Raw genomic sequence first — 27797 nt, 5'->3', positions numbered from 1 at the left:
GACACCGAGTGGAAATCTGTTAGTTGTTAAAGCCGTCATCACGCACGCTGTACGCACGACGTGATGGCCATCTTTGTGGTTTGCGGTTTCCATAGCAACTTATTTACCGACTGCAATTCAACGAGCGTAGGAAAGCTATTTTACTATTTCTTCCAGCATTTCCAGGCAAATAAGACTTACAGTAAAAATGCTTTTGTTCCTGACATTTCACAAAGTAGTCATAACATACATTTTAAGAGACAACAACCTCTTTTGCATTTCTACAACACTATGGAATAAGAATACCACCCTGTGAGCCTTCACACAGAACATACGTAAATATTATGAACTGCTTGTCATAAGATCTAAATGTTCTAGTTAAGCAATTATAGTTTAGAAAAGATAAAAAAAAGTGTTTTTGATTCAGCCTGGTTTTCAATAATACAATTTAAGTCCACATCATTATATTACTTGCAATTTGATCCGCCGAATACATTTCTGCAAAACAAGGGCGATCTTCCCATCCAATGGACACGATGGAAGGAAGTATTTATCAATTACATGAAGGCAATCGACGGTGAGCGCATGGGAGCGGAAAGAAAGAGGAGAATGGATGCTCACGGTAAAGAAACACAACAAGCAAAAACAGAATCTAGTGATGAGGTTTGTGTTGTCAAACGGACAAATACACTTGCAAATGATAATTTACATGCTGCTTCAAGTTCCACTAGGTTCAATAATTATGGCAATATTAGGAAATTTGATAAATCCTTTATGTGTCATAAATGTGGTAGCAGGACACATTTGGCTTCGTATGGTGGATGTCCTGCAATTAATAAAGAATCTAGGAAGTGTGGCAGGTTGGGACAATTTTCGACAGTAACTAGTGATGTTAGGAAATGTATCCCAAATTTTCGTGGCAAAATAACATCTATTGCAGAGGAGAATCCTACGGTGTGCAATTGTGAATGTGGTGGAGAGTGCAGTGGGGAAAAAAAGGGTGTGTGGTTTGCCTCACAGAAGGAATTTCTAATGTTAATGACTCTACTGGGTGTCAACACGAAAAAAAACTTTATGCAAAGTGGCTGTGTTGGATGTCAAACTACACCTTATGGCTGTTCCGGATCTCCCTGGACGATCATTTCAAAAGAATATTTTGACAGGTTGTTAAGTGTCACTTTAGATATTTCTAATATATTACCGTCTGATATCATTGCAGAAAGCTTTGATGGGTCGAGAATTGACATGTTGTTTTTTTAAGTGGATCTTACTTTTAAAACCAGGTGCATAGCAGTCAAATTGTACATAGCAGTCAAGGGTGTGAACGTATTGGGTTGGAGAGATCAGTGGAAGCTTGGGATTATTCTTAATCCTCGTGCTGTAGAACCTGTGATGTTGGATGAAACTATTTGTTTTGATAATATTGCGTTGGTTAAACCTGAAGAGAAGGAAATTTTAATTAAATCAGAATTCAAAGATGGTTTTCAGACAAGTTGGGCATGATTAAGGATTATTCACACAAAATAAAACCTAAAAGCGGCGTTATTCCTGTCAAACAACGTTTAAGAGGTGTGAGAGAAGAGCTTAAAAAAATATTAGATGATTTGGTTGCTGAGAAGATTATTGAGCCTATTGATTCTGCAGAATGGGTTTCTCTAATTGTTTTGGTGAGGAAGCCAGATACAAATTTAAGAATGTGTGTTGATCTCTTAATTCTGGAATTAATGTAGGCTGTCATCCTCTTCCCAATATTAATGAAGTTGTTTCCATGTTGGAAGGGGCTAAGGTGTTTTCCACACTCGACCTTAGGTCGGCCTACCATCAGATTCCTCTTACAGAAGATTCCAAATGTCTCACAGCTTTTATCACTCCGCAAGGCTTGTACCAGTACACCAGAATGCTGTTTGGTTTAGCCTCTACGGCATCGATTTTTCAAAGAATCATGTTCAATATATACAGAGACGTTGACAAATCTGTGAAGTGTTTTCATGATGATATTTTAATTTATTCTAGTAACAATGAAGAAAATATACATCATTTGCGAGATGTTGTGGGAAGTTGAGGAAAAGTGGTTTGACCTTAAAGTCTAGCAAATGTAAAATGTTTCAAAATTCAGTAGCTTTCAGATCACTAAACTGGAGGGTGCACAATTAACCAGCACTTGGTTGGTAGAATTTACAAAACAATGTTGTGTGAATCGTTGATTGGGGGGAGATCTTGTCACAAGGACAAGGTTGTAAGGACTTTGCCCAGTTGTTAATTTTAGGAAAAGTGACCAAGTGGTGGAAAATATCTAGTCTGAACCTAGTTAGCAGAAATATTTCGTAACCTGAAAGGTTGAAAGTTAGGTACGGCTGAACCGTCAAAGTTGTTTGAATTAGTAGCGAGTGTTGCACTGTAACTTTGGCAACCTCGCTGGACAGCCTCAGAGATTCTAAATAGGCCAGACAAACTTTTTTAAACAGTTTTCTCGGTAACACAGCGATTAAGGTGGGGGAATGATAATATTGTGACATGCCCAAGTCGTTGAGGAATTTTCTAATGTATGCAATCCATCCGATCTTATGTGCGTTGTCTAAAGAAGTACAGTCCTCTATAAACCTTTGGAAGAGAGTAGTTTCACTAGAAGACCAAATGCAATGCCATAAGAGAAGGGGTTGGATTTTGATTAAGTCTGTTAAATAAGACAGGCCCACTTCCAGATGACATGCATAGGTCGACGTGCCCCGCGGAACTGCGAGAAGGAATCTTAAGAAACTGTTTTCAACCTTTGCAGCGCCTCGACCTTCGCATATCCACACACACCAGCCCCGTATATTGCAGTGGCTAAACATTTTGCCCTATATATAGATCTCTATAAGTTTGACCGTAGGTCGTCTGCCCAGTTTGTTTGCAAAATTAACCAAGGCGACTGTCGCCCTCGTAAAAAGGAGCTTCCTGGATTCAATAGCGTACTTCCAGGAGCATTTGTGGTCGAACACAATGCCCAGGTACGGGTACGTAGTTGTGCTCTCAAGTTTTTGCTTATCAATAAGAATGGCCTTAATATTCTTAATCCTGGAACCAGCGGACATAACCAAATTTTTTTTAATGTTGATCTTCAGGTCCAGGTTGGCCATAAAGGTGCAATATCTCACGAGAGCACGCTGTAATTCCATGGGGGTACGGGCTAGGATCACAGCGTCATCCGCGTAGAGTAACACCAGTATTGGGCGCTTGTTTATGGTGGGGAGGTCCTGGCACCCTGTTACCATAGCTTGTTCCAGGCCATTGGTATATAGATTGAATAAAAATGGGGCCAGGACGCAGCCCTGCCTTACTTCCCTCTCTGCTCTGAACGACTTTGTTAACTCGCCCCCCACACCGTACCTAACTCTGGCTGTGGCGTCTGAATATAACTCCCGTAAAAAATTTACAAGGGACTCCTCTACTCCCATGTCCGCTAAAATGGTCCACAACTTAATGTGGCTGACGCAGTCGAAAGCTGCCGAAAGGTCGACATACGCCATGTATAGAGCCCCCCCTTTCGCATTTACATATTTACCAATTAGTAGAGATAGATTAAGGGCTTGCTCTGTCGTCCCCAGGCCCTCACGAAACCCAAATTGCAGGTCGAATAGGGCTTTGTTGTCAGACGCCCACTGCTGGAGGCGCTCTAAGATGACGCGTCCAGCCACTTTCCCCAGCAAATCCAACAGGGAAATAGGCCGGTAGCACCATGGTGATTGACGGTACACTTTTTTAAAAATGGGTACAAGAATTGATTGGGACAAAGATCAACAAGCCCCAAGGCACAAGATGCTTGAAGGACCCTAGTTAAAATGGGGACCATAGGTCCATATTAAATTTAAAAAGATCAATTGGAACCCCGTCAGGGCCAGGCGCCTTTCCATTCCTGCTGGCCAACAGTGCGAGCTCCAACTCCTCGTGAGATATGTGAATAGCTAACGAGAAGGGGTTTACCTTTGGTCTAGAAATAGTCAAAACTGAGGTCGTTTGCGTTGCGGTTGATGGGAGGCCGAATATCCGCTCAAAATAATCAACCCAAAGTTGTTCATCAATCGCAACGTCAATACTGGGGTTAGCCCTTGTATCTAATAAAAATGGTGACTTAACGACCTCCCAGACTCATAATCTGTAGGGTGCACAACTCCAGCGCTTTTGGTGCACAACTTCTACGCGTTTGGGAGCCGACATTGCTTTTCCAGATGGGGAGATACTAACATGCAGCTCCCCATGTGGAAAAGCAATCTCAATTCGATTTTGAAAGAGAGAACCTATTTCCTTGCTGTGGGAGGGCGGGATGGACACCCCGGCACACTGCAGGTGCCGGCCCTCCCACAATACATAAAGCCCTGGGGAGTGGTGGTCCCTGAGGCTTTGGAGACCTTGCAGCCCCCCAACTATTTTTTTTGTAGCCCGGGGGGTAATGGGCCCTCGAGTGCTCCAGGAGGGGGGCCACCTAGTCCCCCTCTCACAATGCATAAAGCTCCGGGGGTCACAATCCCCGAGGAAGGGGGGCCCCTCTGGTCCCCACATAACATTTAATAATGTTGCCCCCAGTATTTAACCCCCCGGGGACTAATTAGAAAAAAAACCTCTGTTTTATTTTAATTATTTTACGGCACAGTCCACGCACCCTACATGCACCTGCCGGGTTTCAAAAATTGTGGGCCCTGGGGATCCTTCTGGGACCCCATAAGCAGGCCTAGAGAGTAAAATTATTTCTACCCTGCCCCCTTTCTCCGTTTTGAACACATATTTCACTGACTTCCTCAGCCTCGCTTCTACTGAGACACAAAATGGCTGCCAACAATTCCGGGTTTCGAATGTTGACAACCACTTGACAGCCAATTAGCATTCGGCGCTTGATCGGAAGGGTGCGCTTATGGTTTGATCACAATCCTCACACACTACGCAGATCCACCAGGCACATAGATATATAAATGACTAACTGTAATTTTCTCAGGAACTACTGACCAGATTGACACCATATAAGCAAAAGGCACAAGTCTGAACTGAGGACTACCTCTTTGCCAAATTTGGAGTAATTCTGTTCAGCTTTTCGGGCTGTAGCTGTGGCTAGAGGTCCTATGCAAAATTGCATGGGGAAAACACGTTTTGGGACACCCCTTTTTTCTTGGCCTCTGCTTCACGAATCACCCCGAAACTTTCAGGGAAGGAGCGGAGCGCCCAATCTTCTTTGAGAATTTCATGAAGATTCATCAACCGGCGCCAAAGTTATTCCAAATAGATTGTTGCGGATTTCCTATGGAAACTAGGTCCTAACTATAACTACCTACAGGCGACCGGCAGAAGGTAATATATATTTTATATATATATTGCAATTGCAAGTGTGGGCTGTATACTTAGAGCAGATGAAGATCCATGCCCTGCCTTGAGTTAGTGTTGCTTTCACTATATCCGCCCCAGCAAGTGTGTGATCAATTAATTGTATAAATGTAATTTATTCACACCTCAATAAATCACACAGCCTGGGGAAAGAGGGTTAACTTAGGGGTTCAATGAATGGATGGGAAGGGGATTTGAGGGAAAAGTTTGACAAAGACAAATACTACACATGGACAACACATTCATCTTGGCAGCCGACCATCATACATCTCTTATGGGAGGAAAAGGAAATGCATTCATGATGATGAGTAGTACTACACTAGTACAGGGCAGTATATTAATTATCCAATTGTCTGTCTGCTCCCAGAGAGACCCAAGTTATATACATTATGTCCTATTGTACCAGGCTTTGAGAGATAGCAAACACAATTAAAATATCTGTAGGAGTCAAATAAGCAAACATAAACAATAAAGACAGTCATAATGATTGAAGAGAAAGAAATGATACTGTGTTGTCAAATTGGGAGTCGCCTGTATGCAACCTCTTGGACTGTCCATCCGTCGATCCTGTGTGCCTGGTAGATGCAGTATTGTGAGGTAAGTGTGAGTTTTTTTCCAGTATGGCACAGAGGTAAGTGCCTGTAGATGGAAAAACTAAAAGGATAATCAAAAATCAAGGTTAATCTGCATAAGGAGTGTGTTACAATGTTTATTTTCTCCCTAACATGTATTTCTCTCCTTTTTATCAATTTCCACTTATATGATGTAATTCACTTATGGTATCTTCCTCCTTCCATCCCCTGGTCCCAGTTTGTACATTCCTTTATCCCTGGAGGCTACCTTAGAATGTTGAGTGAGGGAGGTTCTTGCTATTGGAGTTGCTGACTACTGGTGGAGAGAGGAGTTGTGAATAAAGAAGAATTTTACCGGATGAAGCTTTTGTCTTTTTATCAGAGTGCAACAGGAAAACTTTCAGAGGCAGCATGGCTAAAACATGTCTGTTTGTGGAAGTTACCGCCAAAAACAGGCCCCGCACCTAACCTTCACTTAGCTTCAAGTTTCAGCTAGACAGCACTGAGCACACACACACACACACACACACTGTAACATAACTGTTACATCTGGTTTATGTCTTTCATTTCCCTTGCTTAGGCTTCCCTGTTGCTTAGCTAGTGTAAGTGGTAGAATGCCTGATGACATCCTAGAATGTTTGGTGCCTGAGGTGTGTGTGGAATGGCAGTTGATGGGAGGCAGGCTGAGCGACAGGAGAAATGCTCCTGGTGAGGTTACAATTACATCTACATATCTCTGTATTATTAACTTAACCTGGAACTAAGCTTCAATAAATCAAACCTATTTTCATATACTGGATTCAAGGACTTTTAATTGTTACATTTGGCGACGAGGTACAGAACCTATGCGTGGAAAGAAGACTGATTTAATGGACTACTGCAACTAAGGAACTACTTAAAGCCTGAAAGGAAAAGGTACATTAACAGAAACGCCCTGGTTAGCCCCACCAGTGTCCCTGGTCATCTGCAGCCCTGCCAAGTATCACGCAACAGCCGTGATGCTCACGTATTTCAGTGCAGTGATCCGCATCACCGCACTGAAATGCATTGTCACGCATTTTGGAAAACTCTGCTGACAGCGCAGAAACGCAAAAAAAAATAATGCCCAGGGTCCTGTCTGGTGGTGCCTCTGACCACTGTGGCATTGCGGCGGCTGCTCAACTCCGTAATTGACAATGTTGCTGCTCTCAGTCATTATCTCGGACTGTGCTGGTAAGCCTACAATGTTGCAAAATTAATGGGCAGCGGGCGCCGGGCAGGCAGCAGGCTGAATGATTTCACGGCACACGCGACGCACTGACGACGTGATCCCACTTGTCTGACTCCTGCCCTTAAGACTCAGAGGCGGGGCGGCCGGCCTGCCCTCAAGTGGTCGTGCATTTTCCTTAACTGGTTTGTGCAGCGGCGCGGCCTAGCCCCATGTGAAGTCCTGTTGCACACAGGAAGTGAGGCTCGAGTCCGAAGCGGCGGGCGGGGACATTGAGGCGACTTCTTGTGTGCTGCCTGCAGTGTGTCTCACAGCGATCATGTCGTCCCCGACCGGCCCGTCCGCTGCGCCGCCCATGGCCATCTACCAGCCTGAACCGAGCCTTAGGTCTAATTCAACATCATGCCGAGGAGGTGAGGGGACTAGGTACGCCTCACCGAACCTGAACCTCGGCGGGAGCTTGATCACGGAAAGCCGCTGGTGGGCTGTAGCTGCACAGAGCGTGCACTGCGGCTGTGAGGGCCCCCATGTTGCAGACTCCGAGCTTTATTGTCTGCTGCCACCGTCTGACTGCCTCATCCTTTTGTCCGTAATAGCCCACATGGCCCTGGCTGTCTGCAAGCGGCTGTGGCAGCTTAATGTCCGTTGTCATCACTTTCCTGCTGCCACTGCTTCTGTTCCTTTTCGCCGTTAGTCCCCAGAGCAAGGTGAGACTTTTAATTAAAAATTGGTCAAAAGACCGGGGGATCTCTGAAAGCTGCATACAATAACAGCACTGCAGTAGTCTAACCTTAAAATAAACGTGCACAACTGAATTCCATGTAGTGAATTTATGTATCTCATGCATTGTAGCAAGTTTTCAGTGCTAAGTGTTTCAGCTGTGAATGTCATTATTTTTAGCTTCCTGTAATTTTGCCATTTAATATGAGGTTACAGGAGGGAGCACTAGGGTTAGCACCCTTCCATTTCTGGTGCTCTGTAGCAGTTTCAAGACCTTCTTGGAGTTTCTTTTTGCTCAAATGGCTGTAATTTCTGATATTATTAGGTTTCCCTCGTCTTCATTGCATGATTTTTGCTTGTGAAAAAGTGTCACTCATAGGCGCTGAAATGTCACTTATAATTTCGCTGAAATTATGAAAATGTCACACATGGCAATCTGAAACCTTGGCAGCTATGCATCTGGACAGCCTGCTACCCCAGGGTGTTTGAGTTCTTGCTGCAGAATTGGGACAGTTTTGGCCTGTGTTTTCAAGATTTTACAATGTGCTTGGGCTGTGCTGAGTACTATTACATTTTTGCCTCTGTGCCTTTTGAGAGGGAGCTCTGTTTGTGACCCTGCGTGTGTAATCTAATCTGGAGGTATCAGATTTATGATGACAGCTGTGCCAAAGAGTAAACTCTAGATGGCTTAACATTGGTTCATTGCCTGCTCGCGCTGGTTGTCGTGTCCTAGTGCATAAACAGCTGCTGTGAAGTCTTTTATTTAACTTCTGTGAAAATCGGATTTAAGGAGAACTACATACAACCCAAGTCATTTACTGCATGCGGCCCAAGTTATTCATTCACTCACCGAGCCTGTTACAATGTATGAGAAGTGAGGATATGCTTTAAAAAACGGAACGAGGGAAGATAATTATAACACGAATAAGAAATACCTAGCAGATTTGTGATCTACGTCAAAGAGACGGGACAAAAGGAGGAAACCCAGCAGATCCTTTGGTTGTTTGCTGCCACCTACGAGATACTATTTTGTCAGCACCACACAGTTTTTCAAGTCACACGATCATCAATTTACCTGCGGGGCACCGGTGTGAGCCGAATAATTGTTCATTTAAAGCTATTACAGACTACGAGCATAGCATGGACATCTGTGTGGGAACGGAAGGATTATTCAAAATGAATCTGTACCTGTTCGTTGAACCGTCCATTTTCAAACTCGGCACGCGCTGCCTGCCGCGCGCTCACACCCAGCGCGTGCAGCCTACCGCCACGTCACTGTCATTGGTGGTACGTTGGTGCGTCTCCAGAGGCTATGACGTCTTCTCTATGAAGAGTCTGTTGTGGAACGACGTCGGCATCCTGGAGCCACCCGGCGTTGCGTGGCTTACGTGCAGCCATTTTAGAGATTGGGGCTATCAGATTCAAAGCGTGTCGACGCGCAGGCTTCTTCTGAGTGGGAAACATTCATGGAAGAAGTTAAAAGCTGTCAGAGTTTTGGCTGTGAGGACTTTGATGATGAGCTCGGGTGAGAGATCGCACTGTTGGAATTTCAACATCCAGACTACGGCGGTGACTACTTTTCTTGTTTTAATTTCTTAGTTTTAAAACTGTGTAATATGCTTTGCTATTTATATTTACCAACTTAAACTTAGGGTTGAGTATACCAACCATGTATTACTATTTTTTATCATCTCACTGTAATTTTTAATTATTATGCCATGGTGGTTACAAATGTAATCGTTTTTTTAGCTTGTAAATATGTTGACTAATTTTAACTTCATATTTATTAAATGTGTGATGATTTTACTGGCCGTAATACCATGATTTAAATATGATGAAGTATACAGGGATCACCTGAACTGAACTGATAATGAAATGCAACTCTGAGTAGACACCCCATATCTCACCTGTGTCTGATTACTATAAAATTGTATTTGAATGAATTTTAATTGTATATCTTTTATACTGCTATTGCAACGAAATAAAGATTATTGACTTGACCAACTTTTCTATTTTAATGTTGACATGATACACAATTTTGGGGATGTTAATGCTACTTTTATGTATTTCTACTTGTTACTGATGTATTGTAGTGTTATTCCTGAATGATTTAGGATCTTAATCAGTTTTGGAACTAAGCGATGCGTTGAGTTTGTTTACTTTTAATGGATTGAGTCACTCACGTGCTCAACTTATGTTGAGGTGCTCAACTTTATTTAACTCTCATGATTAATTGCAGTAGTATTTAATACTGCCAGGCGTGCTCGAACTTTAATTGTAGATCAGTTGTTCCTGTGTTTGGACTTATTGGATGTGTACTTTTGGTGGAGCCACTTCGGTGCTCATTTTTGAGGCGCTCCACATTGGATGTGTACTTTTGGGGGAGCCACTTCGGTGCTCATTTTTGAGGCGCTCCATTCTTTTCAAGTTGTTTAATGTTGTGAAGAGCCGCAGATTGCTCAATTTGGTTGATATGAACCACGCAAGTGCTCTAATGTTTTAAAGGTGTTCATATTTTATTTATTATTGGTTGTGGGAGCAGTGTTCTCCAATTCTATTCAAGAGGTTTAAGGACCGGTGTGTCCCAGTGCTGTATTACAGGAACATGTGTTTCGTATTTCATGGAATTTTTCAAGTGTTTAGTGATATGCCAATGTGGGTCAGCAAGGTTTAATTTAATTTTCCCCAGGGAGGGGGATGGGGTCGTTATATTGGAGAATGCATTTGTTGTAATATTTGAGAACGTAATTGTCATTATATTGTTATAACTAGCAGCCCGTCCCGACGTTGTCCGGCTATGAATTGCTGCCGGCCAGCAGTATATTGTTTTGTAGGATTTCGTTTTGATAGCAATTCTTATCTGTGACAGGCCTGTGAAACGCTCCGATTCACAGTGCACTGCTGATGCACTTAAGAGTGCGCGTTCAGTAGTGTGTGAACTCGAGTTTCCCTACTTTATTTTTCCTTGCAATTTTATATAGCGCGAAATCGACAACATGGCAAGAGCACAATATACATTACAGAAGAACACATTCATTTGTGGTAGGCACGAGGAGACAAAGCAATTTGCCTGGAATCACACGATGTTGAGCTGATGCCGAGATTCGAACGTAGCTCCCCAGCTCTAAAGGTCGCAATTCTAGAACTTGTGGCGGGAGGTGTGTCTAAAAGTGTATGTCGGTGCTGGCCATCAATGAGAGAGACCTGTGCATTTTTCAAATCCGTGGTGAAAAAATATGAGTATGTTGCTGGAGATGTGGGTCGCAGTGCCACCAATGTACTTCCTGGGGGAGGGTAAACACTCATTATTCTGCAACTTTCTTTCCGCATACCATCACTCCGGATACTTTCATTACGAAAGCACCATGACTCCGCAATGCCATTATAACGCATGGCATTACATTTTATATGCTTTTACCACGCATACATTTACAATGAAATTCGCTGTAAATGCGTGAATGGTAAAAGCATGTTTTTTATGTTTGGATAAGGTAAGTATGGGTATAGGGGTATATGTTTTGGGGTACTGAGGTATATGTTTTGGGGTGTTTGGGTATTTTAAGGGTTCTGATATAGTTTTGGGTTATGGGGTACAGGGGTAGTTTTAGGGTTTAGGGATAGGTATGGGTTTTGGGGTACAGGGGTATTTTTAGGGTTCAGGGCTAGGTTTAGGTTTTGGGGTATAGGGGTATTTTTAGGGTTCAGGGGTAGGTTTGGGGTACAGGGGTATTGTAAGGGTTCAGGGCTAGGTTTGGGTTTTGGGGTACAGGGGTATTTATAGGGTTCAGGGCTAGGTTTGGGTTTTGGGGTACAGGGGTTTTTTAGGGTTCAGGGGTAGGTTTGGGTTTTGGGGTGCAGGGGTATTTTTAGGGTTCAGGGCTAGGTTTGGGTTTTGGGGTACAGGGGTATTTTTAGGGTTCAGGGGTAAGTTTGGGTTTTTGTGGTACAGGGGTATTTATAGGGTTCAGGGCTATGTTGGGTTTCGGGGTACAGGGGTATTTTTAGGGTTTAGGGATAGGTTTGGGTTTTGGGGTACAGGGTATATTCATAGGGTTAAGATGGGTTAGTGTTTAAGGGTGTTGGGGTATTTTAAGGAGTAAGGGTGGGTTATGATTATGGAATGCAGGGGTATTTAAAGGGAGCAGGGTGGACACCCAGAGCTGGAATGTACAGAACCTGGGAAGAAAAAAGAATGAAATATTGGGCTTTTTTTTCCCGTAATCTCGCGTCCCGCACCCGCCCACGCCCCCAGCACACGCCCACAGCACACAATGAGACATGGCATGAAGGGCAGAACGTACCACACGCCCCCAGCGTTTGTCACGCCCACAGCATAACGCAGACACGCCCACAAGGGACTACTTTGCTGGCACAGTTCTTTTACCTTTTAAATGTATATTTATTTATTTATTTATTTAAGAGTTTTATATAGCGCTAACAGGACCCGTGGGTATCAGAACGCTTTACATATTATGAGGTAGTAAGGAGATAGCAGCTTATATAGAATAAAAGAATATATGACAATAAAAGACAATTAATTACAATATCTACATTATTCTTTCCAAGGCCTGTGATAATCTGATTTTGGTAAATTAAGTCCTTGAACAGTGAAGGAGATAGAGTGGATCCTTGTGGTACTCCAATCGTGTTAGGACGTGATGTTGAAAGCGATTGACTGAGAATCTTTGTGTTCTGTCCTGAAGGAAAGATTCAAACCATTTCAACACCGTACCGGATATTCCCATCCTATCCTATAGCCTGTTTAGTAGCTTCACGTGGTTCACCGTGTCGAATGCCGCTGATAGGTCTAGAAGGATGATTAGACATGATCTATTTTGGTCTAGGGCTTGTAACGCATCATCAGCTATCTGTAAGATCGCTGTTTCAGTACTATGTCCTGCCCTGAAGCCCGACTGGCATTCAGCATAGCCTATGTCCTTCTGCTGCAACTGCCCTTTCCAACGCTGTGTTGGGTGTTGTGATTGGTGCTGTTGTTCCTGAGATTACCCGCCTCAAAGGTTTGGGCTCTCTCTTTATTATATTAGTATAGATTGAGAATGCATTTGTCATATATTTGAGAATGCAATGTAATGTGTTTCTTTCATATTGCATTGTGTTTATTGATGTGTATGTTTATATTCTTAACTTCAGTTTGTTGTTTTTCTAAGGAAGGGGAATATGTTACATCTGGCTCATGTCTTTCATTTCACTTGCTTAGGCTTCCCTGTTGCTTAGCTAGTGTAAGTGGTAGAATGCCTGATGACATCATAGAATGTTTGGTGCCTGATGTGTGTGTGGAATGGAATGGCAGTTGATGGCAGGCAGGCTGAGCGACAGGAGAACTGCTCCTGGTGGGGTTACAATTACATCTACATATCTCTGTATTATTAACTTAACCTGGAACTAAGCTTCAATAAATCAAACCTATTTTCATATACTGGATTCAAGGACTTTTAATTGTTACAATAACATTTTCCAAATGAAGTAAAAAATCAATGCACCACTGTCAGTCACACCACACTCATCATCACCACCACCACTAGACAGACATGTAGGCCTGTTCTGGTGTTGTTATTTACCTTTAGGCCACTTCAAAGTCATCATCATCCAAATCGGTTGGTTTCAGTGAATTTGAAAACTTCCATCTTCTTCTGGTGGCATTTCTTGAAGTAGTCACGCTCTAGCCCTAAGTCATTCCATCAATCATCTCTTATCCTCCTGACTCTGACTCCGAGTAAGGTGTCCAACTCCGTACCAACAGTGTCCTGAGTGAGTCCAGACTCGTCCAAACTCAAAATGCAATGGATCGGCCTGTAGTAGTACAATTTTGTTATTTATCAACAATATAGGAAAGATTGACTCGAGTCACTTTTCTGTGCATAGAATAGTAGACATAATTCACAAAAAACTCAGCATGCAATGCATGTCATCATGTACCTGTTCTTCTGGGGCAGTCCATCTTAGCTAGGAAAAGATAGATTGGCAGTTAGCACCCAGGGTTTGAGGCCTTCCATTTAGAGCAGATGGATGCCACAAATTCCCCCCTCAAAAAAACACCCCATTCCACAAAAGAAGAAGGGAGGAGTTCCAGCGCTGATATTTTAGCCAGCTTGTATTGTACAAACGTGCCACTGGGTGATTGTGTTCGTCCTGCAAATCCGGCCTAAACGTTCTGAGAATGGTAGCCTGGATTTTTTTCTTTTTTGGTGCCACTGATGTAGGTGACCTCTTGAGACCAGATATTGTTGGGCTCAATTTGCTTTATTTCATTGCGGTACTCCCTTACCTTGGACCCCTTGGTGTCTCGACCTGACTCTTGTGCCCTTGTGATGTTGCTGATGATGATGTGGGCGATACCGCTGCACTGCTGAGGACAGGGCTGCTTTGTGTACTGGAGAAAATGGCTCCCTCTTCTTTACCTTCCACGGTGATCAGATCTTCATCCCCTCCACCAACAACACTTGCAGTTTTTTTCGCTCAGGTGCTTCTCCCACTGGACCAAGTGGTGTTTTCTCAGATGGGTTGTTTGACCTCCGGTACTGTAGTTTGTGCCAAGCTTACCCCGACTAACACCTACTCCACAAATGGAGCATTTAATAATGTTCAACTCCTTCTGGCTAACCGAAAAGAAGTCCTAAAGTGGGGAGGTCAATTTTCTGACGCTGCTGGTTCTACTTGCAATGTCGGTTGAACTGGTAGGTGGGTGTGACATTTGACTCTCTACAGTTCCTACTGCTACTGAGGTATTGTGGTGGATGTAGGTCGCTGCCGGAACTTTGTAAATATGGCAGCTGGAGGTGGTGTTGGTGGTATCTGTGTTGATTGTATCTGTGCCACATCCTTCACAGCAATTTGGGATGGGGTAAAGTCAGTCTGTTTACTGGGGCGAGGCTAACATCCATGATGACTGGCTCGTCATCATCCTCCTCTTCTACATCTACCTCCATAACTCTAAGGCTTTCCGAAACCTTCCTTTTCCCCAACCTTGTGTCATGGACATGGCGTGTCTCACTCTCAGACTGAGTTGATCCAAGTGGTGTCTAGAATAGATTTTCAGAAGGGGGCTTGGAGAAGAAGTTAATGGACTAATCCTCCTTTTGCTTGCTGGGGATCTGGAAGACAATGGATCTTCTGAAAGAATGGATTGCTCGATCTCCTGAACTGCCCCTACCTTGTGAGGAACTACTACTATTGGTGGTGGTTGCAGCTGTTGTTGCCTACTTATCTGAGTTTCCTGCATTGATTGAGTACTTCTTTGCAATAACTATATGTCAATTTCAACATCACTGCTCATCAGCTTTGTCGTAATTTGACTGGCTGCCTCTACAACAGACATGGTCTTGGGCCTATGTTTGTAGGGTGGGTCCGCTGATGCAAGGCTGTTGCTCCCAGCTTGCTCCCAGGACACCGCTGCTGCAGGTGCAATTTTTGTTTTCCCAAAAATTGTCTTGGGAGACAAACCAGTGGTGGTTAGTGGCAGTGCCTTCTTCTTCTATGCAAACAAACAGCTACTGTTTGAGAATGGCGCACTTTTCACACGCCCCTACTGGGTGCTTATTTTTTAAATCTAATCCTCCTAGTACACGTTTGCTGTTTACAAAGTTAAACTCAAACTTTCAAATTAATAGTCCATGCTGAAGTTTGTTTCATCCAGAAAATAAATCAAAAGGTTCTGTTTCTCGAAGACGTAATCCTTTAATAACGCGCTTCTTGCTTGATTTTTCTGCACATTACGTCATGTACATATATTCGTTACAGCATCTTATCCAGTCAATCCCAATGCATTTCGGTATTGAATACCTTCGTCGGGGGAATACTGTAATTTAAACCAATAAAAGCTTAAGTTGTCCAATCTTAAACCTGTATAACGGGATTTCCACGACCAACCCCGTGTACATGCTATCATTTTGTGATTTTGTCAAAAAAGAATCAAATAAGGATCAAGAAACCAAAAAACCGATGTTACCATGTCTGTGCTCTTGCCATGTAACCAAAATTATGTGCAACCTACATGCCAATACGCCCAGTGTCAATTACACGCCTGCTTGCCGTGATGACCCAACATTCCGTGTTCACCCTAAAACACTAAATCATCATACCTGGACTGTTGAAACGTGTGCATACCACTTGGTTCACTGTGCTAGAATCACTGTATAAGGGAACGAAATTGTATCAGTACCGAACCAAACTTACTCGCAAGGATACCTTGCCTTCAGATGTCTGCCTACCTTTCTGATCCGCGAAAAAGCCATCTGATGCTTCACTGCTTAAAACGCTACGCGCCCTCGTGTCCACTTGTCTTCCAGCTCTGTGAACAATGGTGAAATCGAATGACACTCCGCTCTATGCGCCACATATCCCCCTCTGCCACCGTGCAACTACTTTCGCTTACCAACCTCTGATGCAATCGAACCGGCATCCATACGTCTCCACTGCTGTGCTCCAAACTTCCTACCACATGTGGGCAGTGATCTCCATTGTCGTAAAGACTGAAAACAGACTATAAGACTTTCTCCCACCTGTTTGCAGTCACCTCCCTTGTCATTGAAACTGAAAACGGACTATGAAACGTGTCTAAAGTCGCCATATTGGAGAGGGTAAATCAGGTTTTAAAATGCAAAGTAAAACTTCTACGATGCCCATATTTTGAAAACATGAAACATCCAATCTACAATCTGATGCTACTCTTTCTTCATCTGAATTACAGCCTGATATGTACTGTAAGTACCCCTTGAATTACCACGATCATTGATGAATGGATACCCATACTAGCCTAGTGAAGGTCCATAAAAAATCATAAAGTGTATCAAAGTCTACACCGGTGCCTTGAACTAATACATGTTGTCCTAATGTTACTACTACAATTGGTACTGTTGCTCATGGTAGCGCGTGTCAATTACACAGTTGAATTGATTCATAAATTGACGAAATCACATTACAGAGTACTATACATAGCAGCTCATTAGTACACAGTAAATCATAAAAAACACAGTAAATCATAAAAAACACATCATTTCTAATTTATCATTAAGACCACATGGTTCAAGCGTATTCAAATTGCGGATCCAGTAGGTTTCTCGTTGTGACAATTGGCGGTTGGTACCAACAACAAAGAATTTACAGAGTTCCCCGGACAGAGTCAACTAAATGACTAACGTGAACCTCTCTCTCATATTGAGTTCAACAGAAAAAAGTGAATGTTGTGAACCCTTTACGGAATTTGGGGATGCCTCACACAGGTCACCGGTTGGACGACTATTGTCATCCCACCCGGCGATCGTCCAGCGTCATCATCGGTATCCTGCCCCTGCGACAGACTGGCGGTGCAATGCCTGTCGGGCAGCACCGGATGCTGCACTTTGGCGGGGTTCTTTTATTCCTTAGCCAAAGGGTGTGTGAGTGTGAGGGGCCTAAAAAAGTGCAATAGTGAGCGTGAATGTGGTCTAAAAAAAGTCAGTGGAGTCCATGGGGAAAAGAATTTAATGGTATGGCTCACTGCTTTATTAAAAGGAACGATAAGGGGTATTGAGGCGGGATAAATAAAGTAATCGTGCCTCATTCAACCCTTAGTGAACGTGTGGTCAACATGTTTCTTGCCACTCAGGCAATTCATCAGGACCAAAAAGAAGCTCATATAATTGCTAACAGATCCCTCAGTAATCAGAGGAATCAAGTATACGACCTGGAGTGTGTCGTAGGGACAATCCTTCGTCCCGTCCCTCCCAAGAGCTAGGCAAGGAAAAGGAGAAAGAGTGTTATTAGAGATATAATTGGAACTGTGTCTGTGTTCCCCTAGCTATTGTTGAGTTAAGACCAATAACATGCTGGTGATGCATATCGGGGTGTAGATGGGTTTGTGAAGACCCCATCCTGGAGACACTTTTGAGTGAGAGAGACGGTCCAAATCCCTCGTGGAAGAGGAATCACCACATTGTATATGTGTAAACAGTGCTCATTAAGCCGGCATGTGATATGTGTACACTGAAAATGACTCGTACAGTGGTCTATACTCATATCGTCTATCGTGACATGCCATGCCTACATTTCATTTGAGCGAGCAACTGTAAGTGTGCGCATTCACACACGTGAAATTCAAATTAAAATTATTTCCAGACAATCAGAAGAAAGAGAACCACATCGACACTCTAGCTCAACAAGTCAATGGCCACCGCTAGTCGGCGCCTGTGTGGTGAACAAGCCTTAATGTGAGATATTCAACACACTGGTGACGGTCGCCATGCAAGCCTTACCCGTGATCCCAGGGTCGGACAGCTCTCACGCGCTGACCTAGTGGGGCCAGAAATAGGTTACGGAACCTGAAACGAATCAACAGTGCCGCCAAGTCAGGGCGTTGTTACTTAGCGGGACGGCTCATCGTTAATTGTGGTCCCGCTGAGGGTCCGCCACGGCGATCGGAAAGGACCGCTCGCGGGGGTCCTAGCATGAATCAGTGCGCCTTACCTGATTATCGCTGGCAGAAGCAAAAGCAAAAACACATACAAGGCTTTATGACCACTGCAAAGAATATAACCACTCCACTGAGAATATGCGCTGGACTGTCCTCGAGTGCCAACCTGGTATGAACCAACAAGCCCTCTTCAGATTGGAGCAGAGATGGGTGCATCGTCTTCGCACCGACGAACTCGGGCTCAATGATGCGGTGCCGTGGACAATGCTGGCTAGATAGTTCACTCTAGGGACTGATTGTCCTCCCCTAAGTCACTTCGAGTTCTGGCTGAGACTTGTTGCCACACTTTCTCGAAACGGGGTGAGAGAAGCTCTCTACACGAACCCATTGCCCCTTCACCAACATTGATTTTGAGCCATTGAGTTAAACCACTTCCCCGTTCCAATATGGCTCCCGCGTTTCACTCCTTACTACAACCAGGGGGAATCATCACTGTCTGCACCGGCGTCACGTTGCCTAGCAACAGGCTGAGGACACGCCCCTACGGCGCCCGCGCTTCCAGGGCTTATCTGAGGCAGCGGCTGGTCGCGACTCCACCGGCTGACCTGCGGTAATTCCGACGTGGGAGGGGTAGGTGACTAGACGCCTTCTGCCAGCGATAATCAGGTAAGGCGCACTGATTCATGCTAGGACCCCCGCGAGCGGTCCTTTCCGATCGCCGTGGCGGACCCTCAGCGGGACCACAATTAACGATGAGCCGTCCCGCTAAGTAACAACGCCCTGACTTGGCGGCACTGTTGATTCGTTTCAGGTTCCGTAACCTATTTCTGGCCCCACTAGGTCAGCGCGTGAGAGCTGTCCGACCCTGGGATCACGGGTAAGGCTTGCATGGCGACCGTCACCAGTGTGTTGAATATCTCACATTAAGGCTTGTTCACCACACAGGCGCCGACTAGCGGTGGCCATTGACTTGTTGAGCTAGAGTGTCGATGTGGTTCTCTTTCTTCTGATTGTCTGGAAATAATTTTAATTTGAATTTCACGTGTGTGAATGCGCACACTTACAGTTGCTCGCTCAAATGAAATGTAGGCATGGCATGTCACGATAGACGATATGAGTATAGACCACTGTACGAGTCATTTTCAGTGTACACATATCACATGCCGGCTTAATGAGCACTGTTTACACATATACAATGTGGTGATTCCTCTTCCACGAGGGATTTGGACCGTCTCTCTCACTCAAAAGTGTCTCCAGGATGGGGTCTTCACAAACCCATCTACACCCCGATATGCATCACCAGCATGTTATTGGTCTTAACTCAACAATAGCTAGGGGAACACAGACACAGTTCCAATTATATCTCTAATAACACTCTTTCTCCTTTTCCTTGCCTAGCTCTTGGGAGGGACTGGACGAAGGATTGTCCCTACGACACACTCCAGGTCGTATACTTGATTCCTCTGATTACTGAGGGATCTGTTAGCAATTATATGAGCTTCTTTTTGGTCCTGATGAATTGCCTGAGTGGCAAGAAACATGTTGACCACACGTTCACTAAGGGTTGAATGAGGCACGATTACTTTATTTATCCCGCCTCAATACCCCTTATCGTTCCTTTTAATAAAGCAGTGAGCCATACCATTAAATTCTTTTCCCCATGGACTCCACTGACTTTTTTTAGACCACATTCACGCTCACTATTGCACTTTTTTAGGCCCCTCACACTCACACACCCTTTGGCTAAGGAATAAAAGAACCCCGCCAAAGTGCAGCATCCGGTGCTGCCCGACAGGCATTGCACCGCCAGTCTGTCGCAGGGGCAGGATACCGATGATGACGCTGGACGATCGCCGGGTGGGATGACAATAGTCGTCCAACCGGTGACCTGTGTGAGGCATCCCCAAATTCCGTAAAGGGTTCACAACATTCACTTTTTTCTGTTGAACTCAATATGAGAGAGAGGTTCACGTTAGTCATTTAGTTGACTCTGTCCGGGGAACTCTGTAAATTCTTTGTTGTTGGTACTTTCTGGGACACATACATTGGACCCCGTTAAAAATTGTCCTATTTTTATGATTCCCCCTTGTTGATACAATTGGCGGTTGGTGTCAACATGTAACCTTTCATCAATACTTTTCCAACACTGTAAATCTCAATTGTGGTATAGAATGTTGTCTGTCTTTCCAATGCATGGCTAAATTAGACTTGGGGTTGCAGTTCCTAATCATGCTCTTGTGTTCCGTGATACGGACTTTCACCTTCCTTGTAGTTTTCCCCACGTACACCAGCCCACAGGGGCATTTGATGGCATACACTACCATGCTTGTATTGCAATCTGCCGTGTGTCTTAATCTAATTTGTTTGCCTGTGTGCGGATGTGGGAATACGTCCCCTACCATTACCGCAATGGCTACAATTATGGCATTTCACTCTGTGTTGAACTGCACCTTGTTTTTTGTGTTGTTGTTTGAATATTTCTTTTAGGTTCTTCGATCTTGTGTGGGCAAACATGGGTTTGCCTGTGTATACTGTTTTGAAATCAGACTCCTGTTCAATAACTTCCCATCTATTAAGGATACTCTTCTTAATTGCTCTTGCTGCTGTTGAGTGTTTGATAACAAACACCTCCCTTTTCATAGGTTCCTTGCTAGTTTTAACCAGTAATTCTTGCCTCTCTTGAGACGAGCTTTCTGCATGGCTTGCTCTAGCACACCATCCGGATACCCTCTGTCTCTATATGCCTGTGCCATAATTTCCATCTCTTGGAAGCCTTGTGTCTCTTGTGAGCAAATTCTACGTGCTTGTAAAAATTGAGAAAAGGGTAAATGGTTCTTAAGTGACATCGTGTGAAAGCTGCTGTAGTGAAGTGCACTATTACGGTTAGTTTCTTTCATGTACACCCTTGTGTGTAATTCTTGACCCTGCTTTTCTATCAGGATGTCTAGGTAATTCATGGTGCTGGCATGAATGGAGTATGTGATCTTAATATGGTCATGGCATTCGTTCAGAACGGTCAAGAGGCTTACCAAATCATCATGAGGACTATTCCACACTATTAAAATATTGTCAATGTACCTGACGTATAGTTTTAGGTGTTGTGTCCAATACTGGTTTTGCAAAATGTGTGTCTCCTCATACTTTGCCATGAAGATATTGGCAAAAGTTGGTGCCCCCGTAAAAACCCATGCTGGTCCCTGTCCTTTGTAGATAAAAGGTGTCTTGCCACCTAAAATATCCATGGTAAAGGCAAAAATGTAATAACTCTAAAAGAAACACATTGATGCCCTCCTCATAGTCATGACTCAACAACATCCACTCCACTGCCTCTATCCCCTCCTGATGGGGAATAGAGGTGTACAAGGCTGCTATGTCAATAATACACAGCCAAATTTGTTCCTCCGGTGTCACAATAACTTCACTGATTCTTTTCAAACAATCTGTTGTGTCCTGTATGTACGTGCTCCACTGCTGAACCAGTGGCTGCAAGAAATGATCTAAAAACTTTCCTAATTGCTCATGCAGTGACCCGCATCCTGCCACAATTGGCCTGAATGGCGGATCAACCGGATTCTTGTGCATCTTGGGCACCATGTATATGTGTGGTCTCTTCGGATGTTGCACTGTCAAAAATCTGTATGTCTGGTCATCAATCCATCCCATCTCTTTAGCCTTATCAAGAATGGTCCTCAATGTGGTTGGAAATCGAACAGTTGGATCCGCGTCCAGTCTGATGTATGTGTCCTCATTGGTTACATGCTGATCTACATTGGCCTGGTAATTAGAATTGTTTAAGACCACCAGGGCTCCCCCTTTGTCCGCAGGTACTATTTTAAGAGTGTCATTCTCTGCTAATTTGTTCAATGTAATTCTCTCCTGCTTGGTGAGATTGCTCCTACATTTGAGGATGTTGGGAATTTTTTCTAAATCTTTTTTAACTAGAGTCTCAAATAGATCTAAAGTTTTGTGAGAGAACGGAGCTGTGAATGTACTCTTAGGTCTAAAGATGTGTTGCGTGTCTTGTGTGGTGAATGAAGACGTAGGTTCTTGTGCTATTGTGTGAAAGAACCACCTTAAACAAAGTTTTCTCATGAACTTGAAAAGTGAAACCTCTTTCCAACTTATTAGTAGAATAAGTGGGTACGAACGACATACCTTTATTCAACACACTTAACTCTTGTTTGTTAAGTTCATAATCTGAAATGTTCATCACTAGTTCTTCCTGTTTCTTAACATTTTTAGAGCCCTGTCCCCTCTTTGTTCGCTTTGTTTTGTGAGTGGTTGTTCCGTGGGGGGATGGTTGGATGTCCTGCCTACCTCTAAAAAAGCCTCCTTACGTCTTCAAGAAACAGAACCTTTTGATTTATTTTCAAACTTCAGCATGGACTATTAATTTGAAAGTTTGAGTTTAACTTTGTAAACAGCAAACGTGTACTAGGAGGATTCGATTTCAAAAATATGCACCCAGTAGGGGCGTGTGAAAAGTGCGCCATTCTCAAACAGTAGCTGTTTGTTTGCATAGTTTGTCACTGACCAGAGCCAGTCAGTTTGAGTGGCAGCACCATCTTTTCACTGATTCAAATAAAATTTAGAGTGTTCAAATTTAGACATATTCAGGATTGCAGGGTGTCCCATTTTTCTAGTGCCTTCATCTTCTCACTGGCAACTTTGACTTTCTTGGTACTGGCACCTTTCTTTGGGGCCATCTTGAAGCTGTTAGTTAGCACGCAGCAGCACTTGTCTTAGATTCACAAGTTGAAGAGATGTCTGTGATCAGACATCACGTGACGTATGCAGGCCTTCTGTTTGGCAGTACAATGGGTGATGTTGCCTCCTACTCTTGTACACCTGAAAGCAAAGAAGCAAGATGACCATCAGTGAAATGTGGCATTTTTGTAGTTCAATAAAATATATATCATTTAGTGTGTGATCACACTTGTTCAGTTATTAAAAAAAATGAGCAATACAGTGTAACCATTTGTTAGAGTTTGACAACAACAAGGACTTTCATGGTATACTGTACAGTACATTACACTCAGGAAGGATAGGAAAGAAGAAGTACAACAACAAAATAACAAATGTCATGGTTTGGCATTGTGCATCATGTGTGTTGTGCACATCATATAGCAAACTTGGGGTTAATGTTAATGGTTCATTGATGTTACTTTGAAGCTGGAAAAAAATAATTAGAAAAAGAAACTAAAAATAATTGGAGGAAAAAAACTTTTAAAAATTGAAAAAACATAAAAAATGGAGAATATAAAACAGAAAACATTAAATAAATTAGAAGAATTAAAACATGAAAATAAAAAATAAATGAAAATAAACAAAAGCAAAAATTAAAATAAATAAATAAATATAAATAGGTTAAAAATTACCCTCAAGCGTCTAATGATATGTTTATTAAGCTGTTATATTATCTCATTGATCAACCATCTTTGCAAGCATATAGTAAAGGGGTACACTGGTTAAATGCACAAAATGGCTTCCAGCCACATGGCCAGGCAACAACAAGAAGCAAGAAGCCAACGGGAAGAAAGGGAAGACAACAGGCCTATGGCAAAAGCACACTGACTGCCTTCACAAAATGGCCACCAGCCATATGTTCACAACAACAACAAGCAGGAGGACTGGAAAATTATGATCACAAGCAGGCCTATGGAGGACACAGACTTTACCGAATGGCCCGCGCCACATGGTAAACCAAGGAAAATGCATTGCTGGCCTACTGCAAACACATACACACTGGCCAGATAAAGGAGGCATGCTTTCTAAACAACACATCTTTAATGCAACAATGTCAAATACAAAAATCCACAGGGCTAAAAAGGTTTGCTAGTTACAACCACACACATCCAACAAAGGCATTCAATTAGTTTTACACACATGAACATAAAGTGAAATACCACAAAAAACATGTTTTCTGTTTTAATCCAAAGCCATCTATGGTCAAAAATATGCTTAATTCAACAGACACCACAGAGACAGTTGTTTCATGCAAGAGAAGCTCTCGGTCTAATGGCTGGAAACCCCATTAGCAGACAAGGCCACATAGTGAATCAATTCAAATAAATATTGCAAATGTATTAAAAACATGGAGAAATTGGAGTGATCTGTGTGATATTTTGGTTGAATAAAAGAATAAAAAATGGCATGCTTTGCAAAACAACAACCACCAAGAAGATATGCCAACCACAAATAAGGCATGCAAGACTATGGCAAAAACACACTGGTTGAACTGCAGAGAAACTCCCACCTGACCTATGCCTATTTACTCATGGCTACTGCTAGCTCTTTTGGCTTTCCATTGCTATACAGATGAATAAGTTCAACATTTGTGTTTATTTTTAACCCGTTTTTAACCCCTTCGGTGCTCGTGACGGCTCCACGCCAGGTGACCGTCCTGACTCGTGCAGAAGCGGTCGCTCCCCACGGTCCCTGGTCACCTGGTATCGTAGCGCTTTACTGCTCATTGCTGCCAATACCTTGTGCTCTGCTCTCATTGATTGGAATTATTGTAGTGCCTGATTAATAGCGTAACGCTATATTGCATATAGTCCACATTGCGCGCATTATCATTAGTGCTTGTTTGATCCTGTAGCGCTATATTGTAAAGTTCGCATTGCCTGTTGATATAATCTGTGCCTGATTGTGCCTGTGCCTCTACCCACATCATTGCGATATCCCTGCTTGTGCCGCAATCTCATCCTGTTTCACTTTTGTTTTGCTGCCATTTTTGTTGTTGTGCCTCCCAGCCCGTCTCTCCACCCAGCTCCCGCCTCCCAGCTGCCCCTCCCTCCCACTGAAAGTAAAGGTCTGACCCGTCTGCTCCAGCGCTGTGACCGTCCTGACTCGTACAGAAGCGGTCGCTCCCCACGCTCCCTGGTCACCTGGTATCGTAGCGCTTTACTGCACATTGCTGCCAATACCTTGTGCTCTGCTCTCATTGATTGGAATTATTGTAGTGCCTGATTAATAGCGTAACGCTATATTGCATATAGTCCACATTGCGCGCATTATCATTAGTGCTTGTTTGATCCTGTAGCGCTATATTGTAAAGTTCGCATTGCCTGTTTTTTTTTTTTTTTTTAAAAAACCTTTATTGAAAGACACGTATAAGTACAAGCGCTGGCCTACAACCACAGGGGCCGGCCGCAAAGTCAGGAGAATCAAAATAACAAAGCAATGTATACGATAGAGTAAATACAGGATGGATGCAAATAAAGTCGTTACATCGCCAGCGCCAGGATAAAAGAGGTTTCATTTTACATTATATAAAGGAGGCAGCAACCATATCTACCAGCGCGTCATGCAACATATACAGAAAAGAAGGGGGGGGGCGGGAGGGAAATAGCCCCCCACGCAAGCAGACGACCACAGTAGGGCAAAGCCCAAAGACCTCACACGCCCATACCAGGTGCAGAATAGAGGAAGAATACCAGCAAACAAATAAAGTGGACGCCACACGTACAGCCCACCCGCCCCGAAAAAGGAGAAAGTGCAGACGCTAGCGAAACAGAGGAGTAAACACCAAGGGACATAGCCCACCTCCTGGAAAAGGCAAAAAAGGGACCATAGAATAAAACAAACTAAAATAACAAACACCCCCCCCACCCTACATCACTGTAATGGCTACGGCCTACCCCACTAAACAGCGTGCCTGTCGCCCAGAGTCACCCGAAATATAGAAAAAGAGAAAGGGAATTATAACGAAGAAAGAGAGGGGAATAAGAAAAGGAAGGAGAGGAAAAGGAAGAAAGAGAGAGGAGAGGAGCCAGCGACCGAGACATAAAACACTACCCCCCCGCAACAATAATTCACTAATCGAGGTCGAAAAGGAGAGTCAAGAAAAGCCTACACCAGGATGTAAACAGGAACCATCCAGAATAACGAGGCCCGGAGATGCCATGTAAAAAAGGGTCCCACAGGCATCCGGGCACGATCACCCCTGTCCACTTTTATGAAGAGTCGAGCTTCCCAACCCCGCCACAGCCAACAAACAGCAGAACACAGTGGGTCCATACCAGTCAGGAAAAGCCGGTGGGATCTCCGCAAAATAACATCCCGGCAAACTAGAAGCAACCAGGAGAACTCGGCAACAGTCAGAATGCAAAAGTTCCTCAAAGATCAACGTGGTCAAGCACAGTATCTGGGCCGTCCAGCACGAAGCAAAGAAAACAGGATGTAGAAAGCACTGCAGCATCGGCACCGGGTCCGCTAGATCCCATAGAATCGAGCACCCAGCCGGAGATCCCAGCACAGCCGCCGGCGAAGTTTCAGGCAGTACAATTCGGGGAGACGACACCTCGCCACAAAATGGCGGAGCCACCACGGCAGCCACCCGCAACTCCAAGGCCCGACACCCCAAGGACAGGTCGATCCGCAGAGCAGACAGGACAAACCAGACAGCACTCCGAGCAGGGGCCGCCCAAACCAAACGAGGGCCGGAGAAAGCAAACGCGGCAACCTCCCCGTCCCCAGGAGAAAGACACCCCGAGGGGCCACCCGCCACCCCAAGCACAGCACCCTCCGCCACCGCCGCAGGCCCCTCCAAGTCCACCAGGAGCACCGGCGGCCCCAGGGCCCACCGCCAAACCGCGGCGGACGGCGCCCGGCGGAGAAAGGAGAGCCACCAGAAGAACGGGCGCGCTCCCCACAGCACCCGGGGGGAGCCCAGCACCGGACCCCGGGCGGGACCAACAACAGGAGCGGGACTCCCACCCGAGGGGCGCCGGACAGCGCGGCCTCTCCCCCCCGGGCCGGCAGGTGAACGGACACGCGGGGAGGCCCACCAGCGGGGGCGGGCCCGGCCTGCGGCTCCCAGGCCCCCACCACCGGGCCCCTCCACCGGCCCCGGACCGCCGGCACCCCGACCATCCCCGGGCAGGCACAGCACTCGAGGCCCCGGCGCCAGGGCCGGGAAGGCCAACAAAGCGACCAGGGCAGAACGCCGGAACCACTGCACGCCAGAGCCCCGGAAAAGGACGGTAAGTGACGGCTCTTCCTCAGTGACCAAATTCGGAACACCCCGAACAGGATGAAATACAGGATAGGTGGCGGGGAGGAAGAGATCACGGAGCGAGGCGGTTATGCGACCGTTCCGATCGCCATCTTGGCTCCTCCCCTCGCATTGCCTGTTGATATAATCTGTGCCTGATTGTGCCGGTGCCTCTACCCACATCATTGTGATATCCCTGCTTGTGCCCCAATCTCGTCCTGTTTCACTTTTGTTTTGCTGCCATTTTTGTTGTTCTGCCTCCCAGCCCGTCTCTCCACCCCGCTCCCGTCTCCCAGCTGCCCCTCCCTCGCTCCGCCCCCCCCCCCCACTATCCACTTATGTCAGAACAGCTTACGCGCAGCAGACGCGCCCTATGCGCGCCCTATGCGCGCCAAAGGTAAGCCCGTCTACGCCCGTCCGCGCCTGGACCGCGCTCAGCGCCAGACCCCCTGGCCCCTGCAAAATCCACTCCACCCGCATAACGTACGACGCCGCAACCCTCTCAGCACTCAACTCCGGCAGTCTCCCAGACTGCTACCAAGACGCCCCAGGACACACCCA

At 44.8% G+C, this 27797-nt stretch overlaps 1 long non-coding RNA gene across 1 annotated transcript in view; it reads left to right on the top strand.

Annotated features, from left to right (window-relative positions):
• The first annotated feature begins 9178 nt into the window (after nucleotides 1-9178).
• The window catches only part of LOC144754140 (uncharacterized), a 71796-nt gene continuing 53177 nt past the window's right edge, over nucleotides 9179-27797 (top strand). Inside the window, exon 1 of the long non-coding RNA XR_013594670.1 lies at nucleotides 9179-9399. This is a non-coding gene — a long non-coding RNA (uncharacterized LOC144754140). The remainder of the gene's footprint in view (nucleotides 9400-27797) is intronic.

The sequence above is a fragment of the Lissotriton helveticus genome, chromosome 5_1 (genome assembly GCF_964261635.1).
Source record: "Lissotriton helveticus chromosome 5_1, aLisHel1.1, whole genome shotgun sequence".
Taxonomy (NCBI): domain Eukaryota; kingdom Metazoa; phylum Chordata; class Amphibia; order Caudata; family Salamandridae; genus Lissotriton; species Lissotriton helveticus.
The sequence above is the reverse complement of the archived record's forward strand: the minus strand, read 5'-3'. Positions and strand labels throughout refer to the sequence as shown.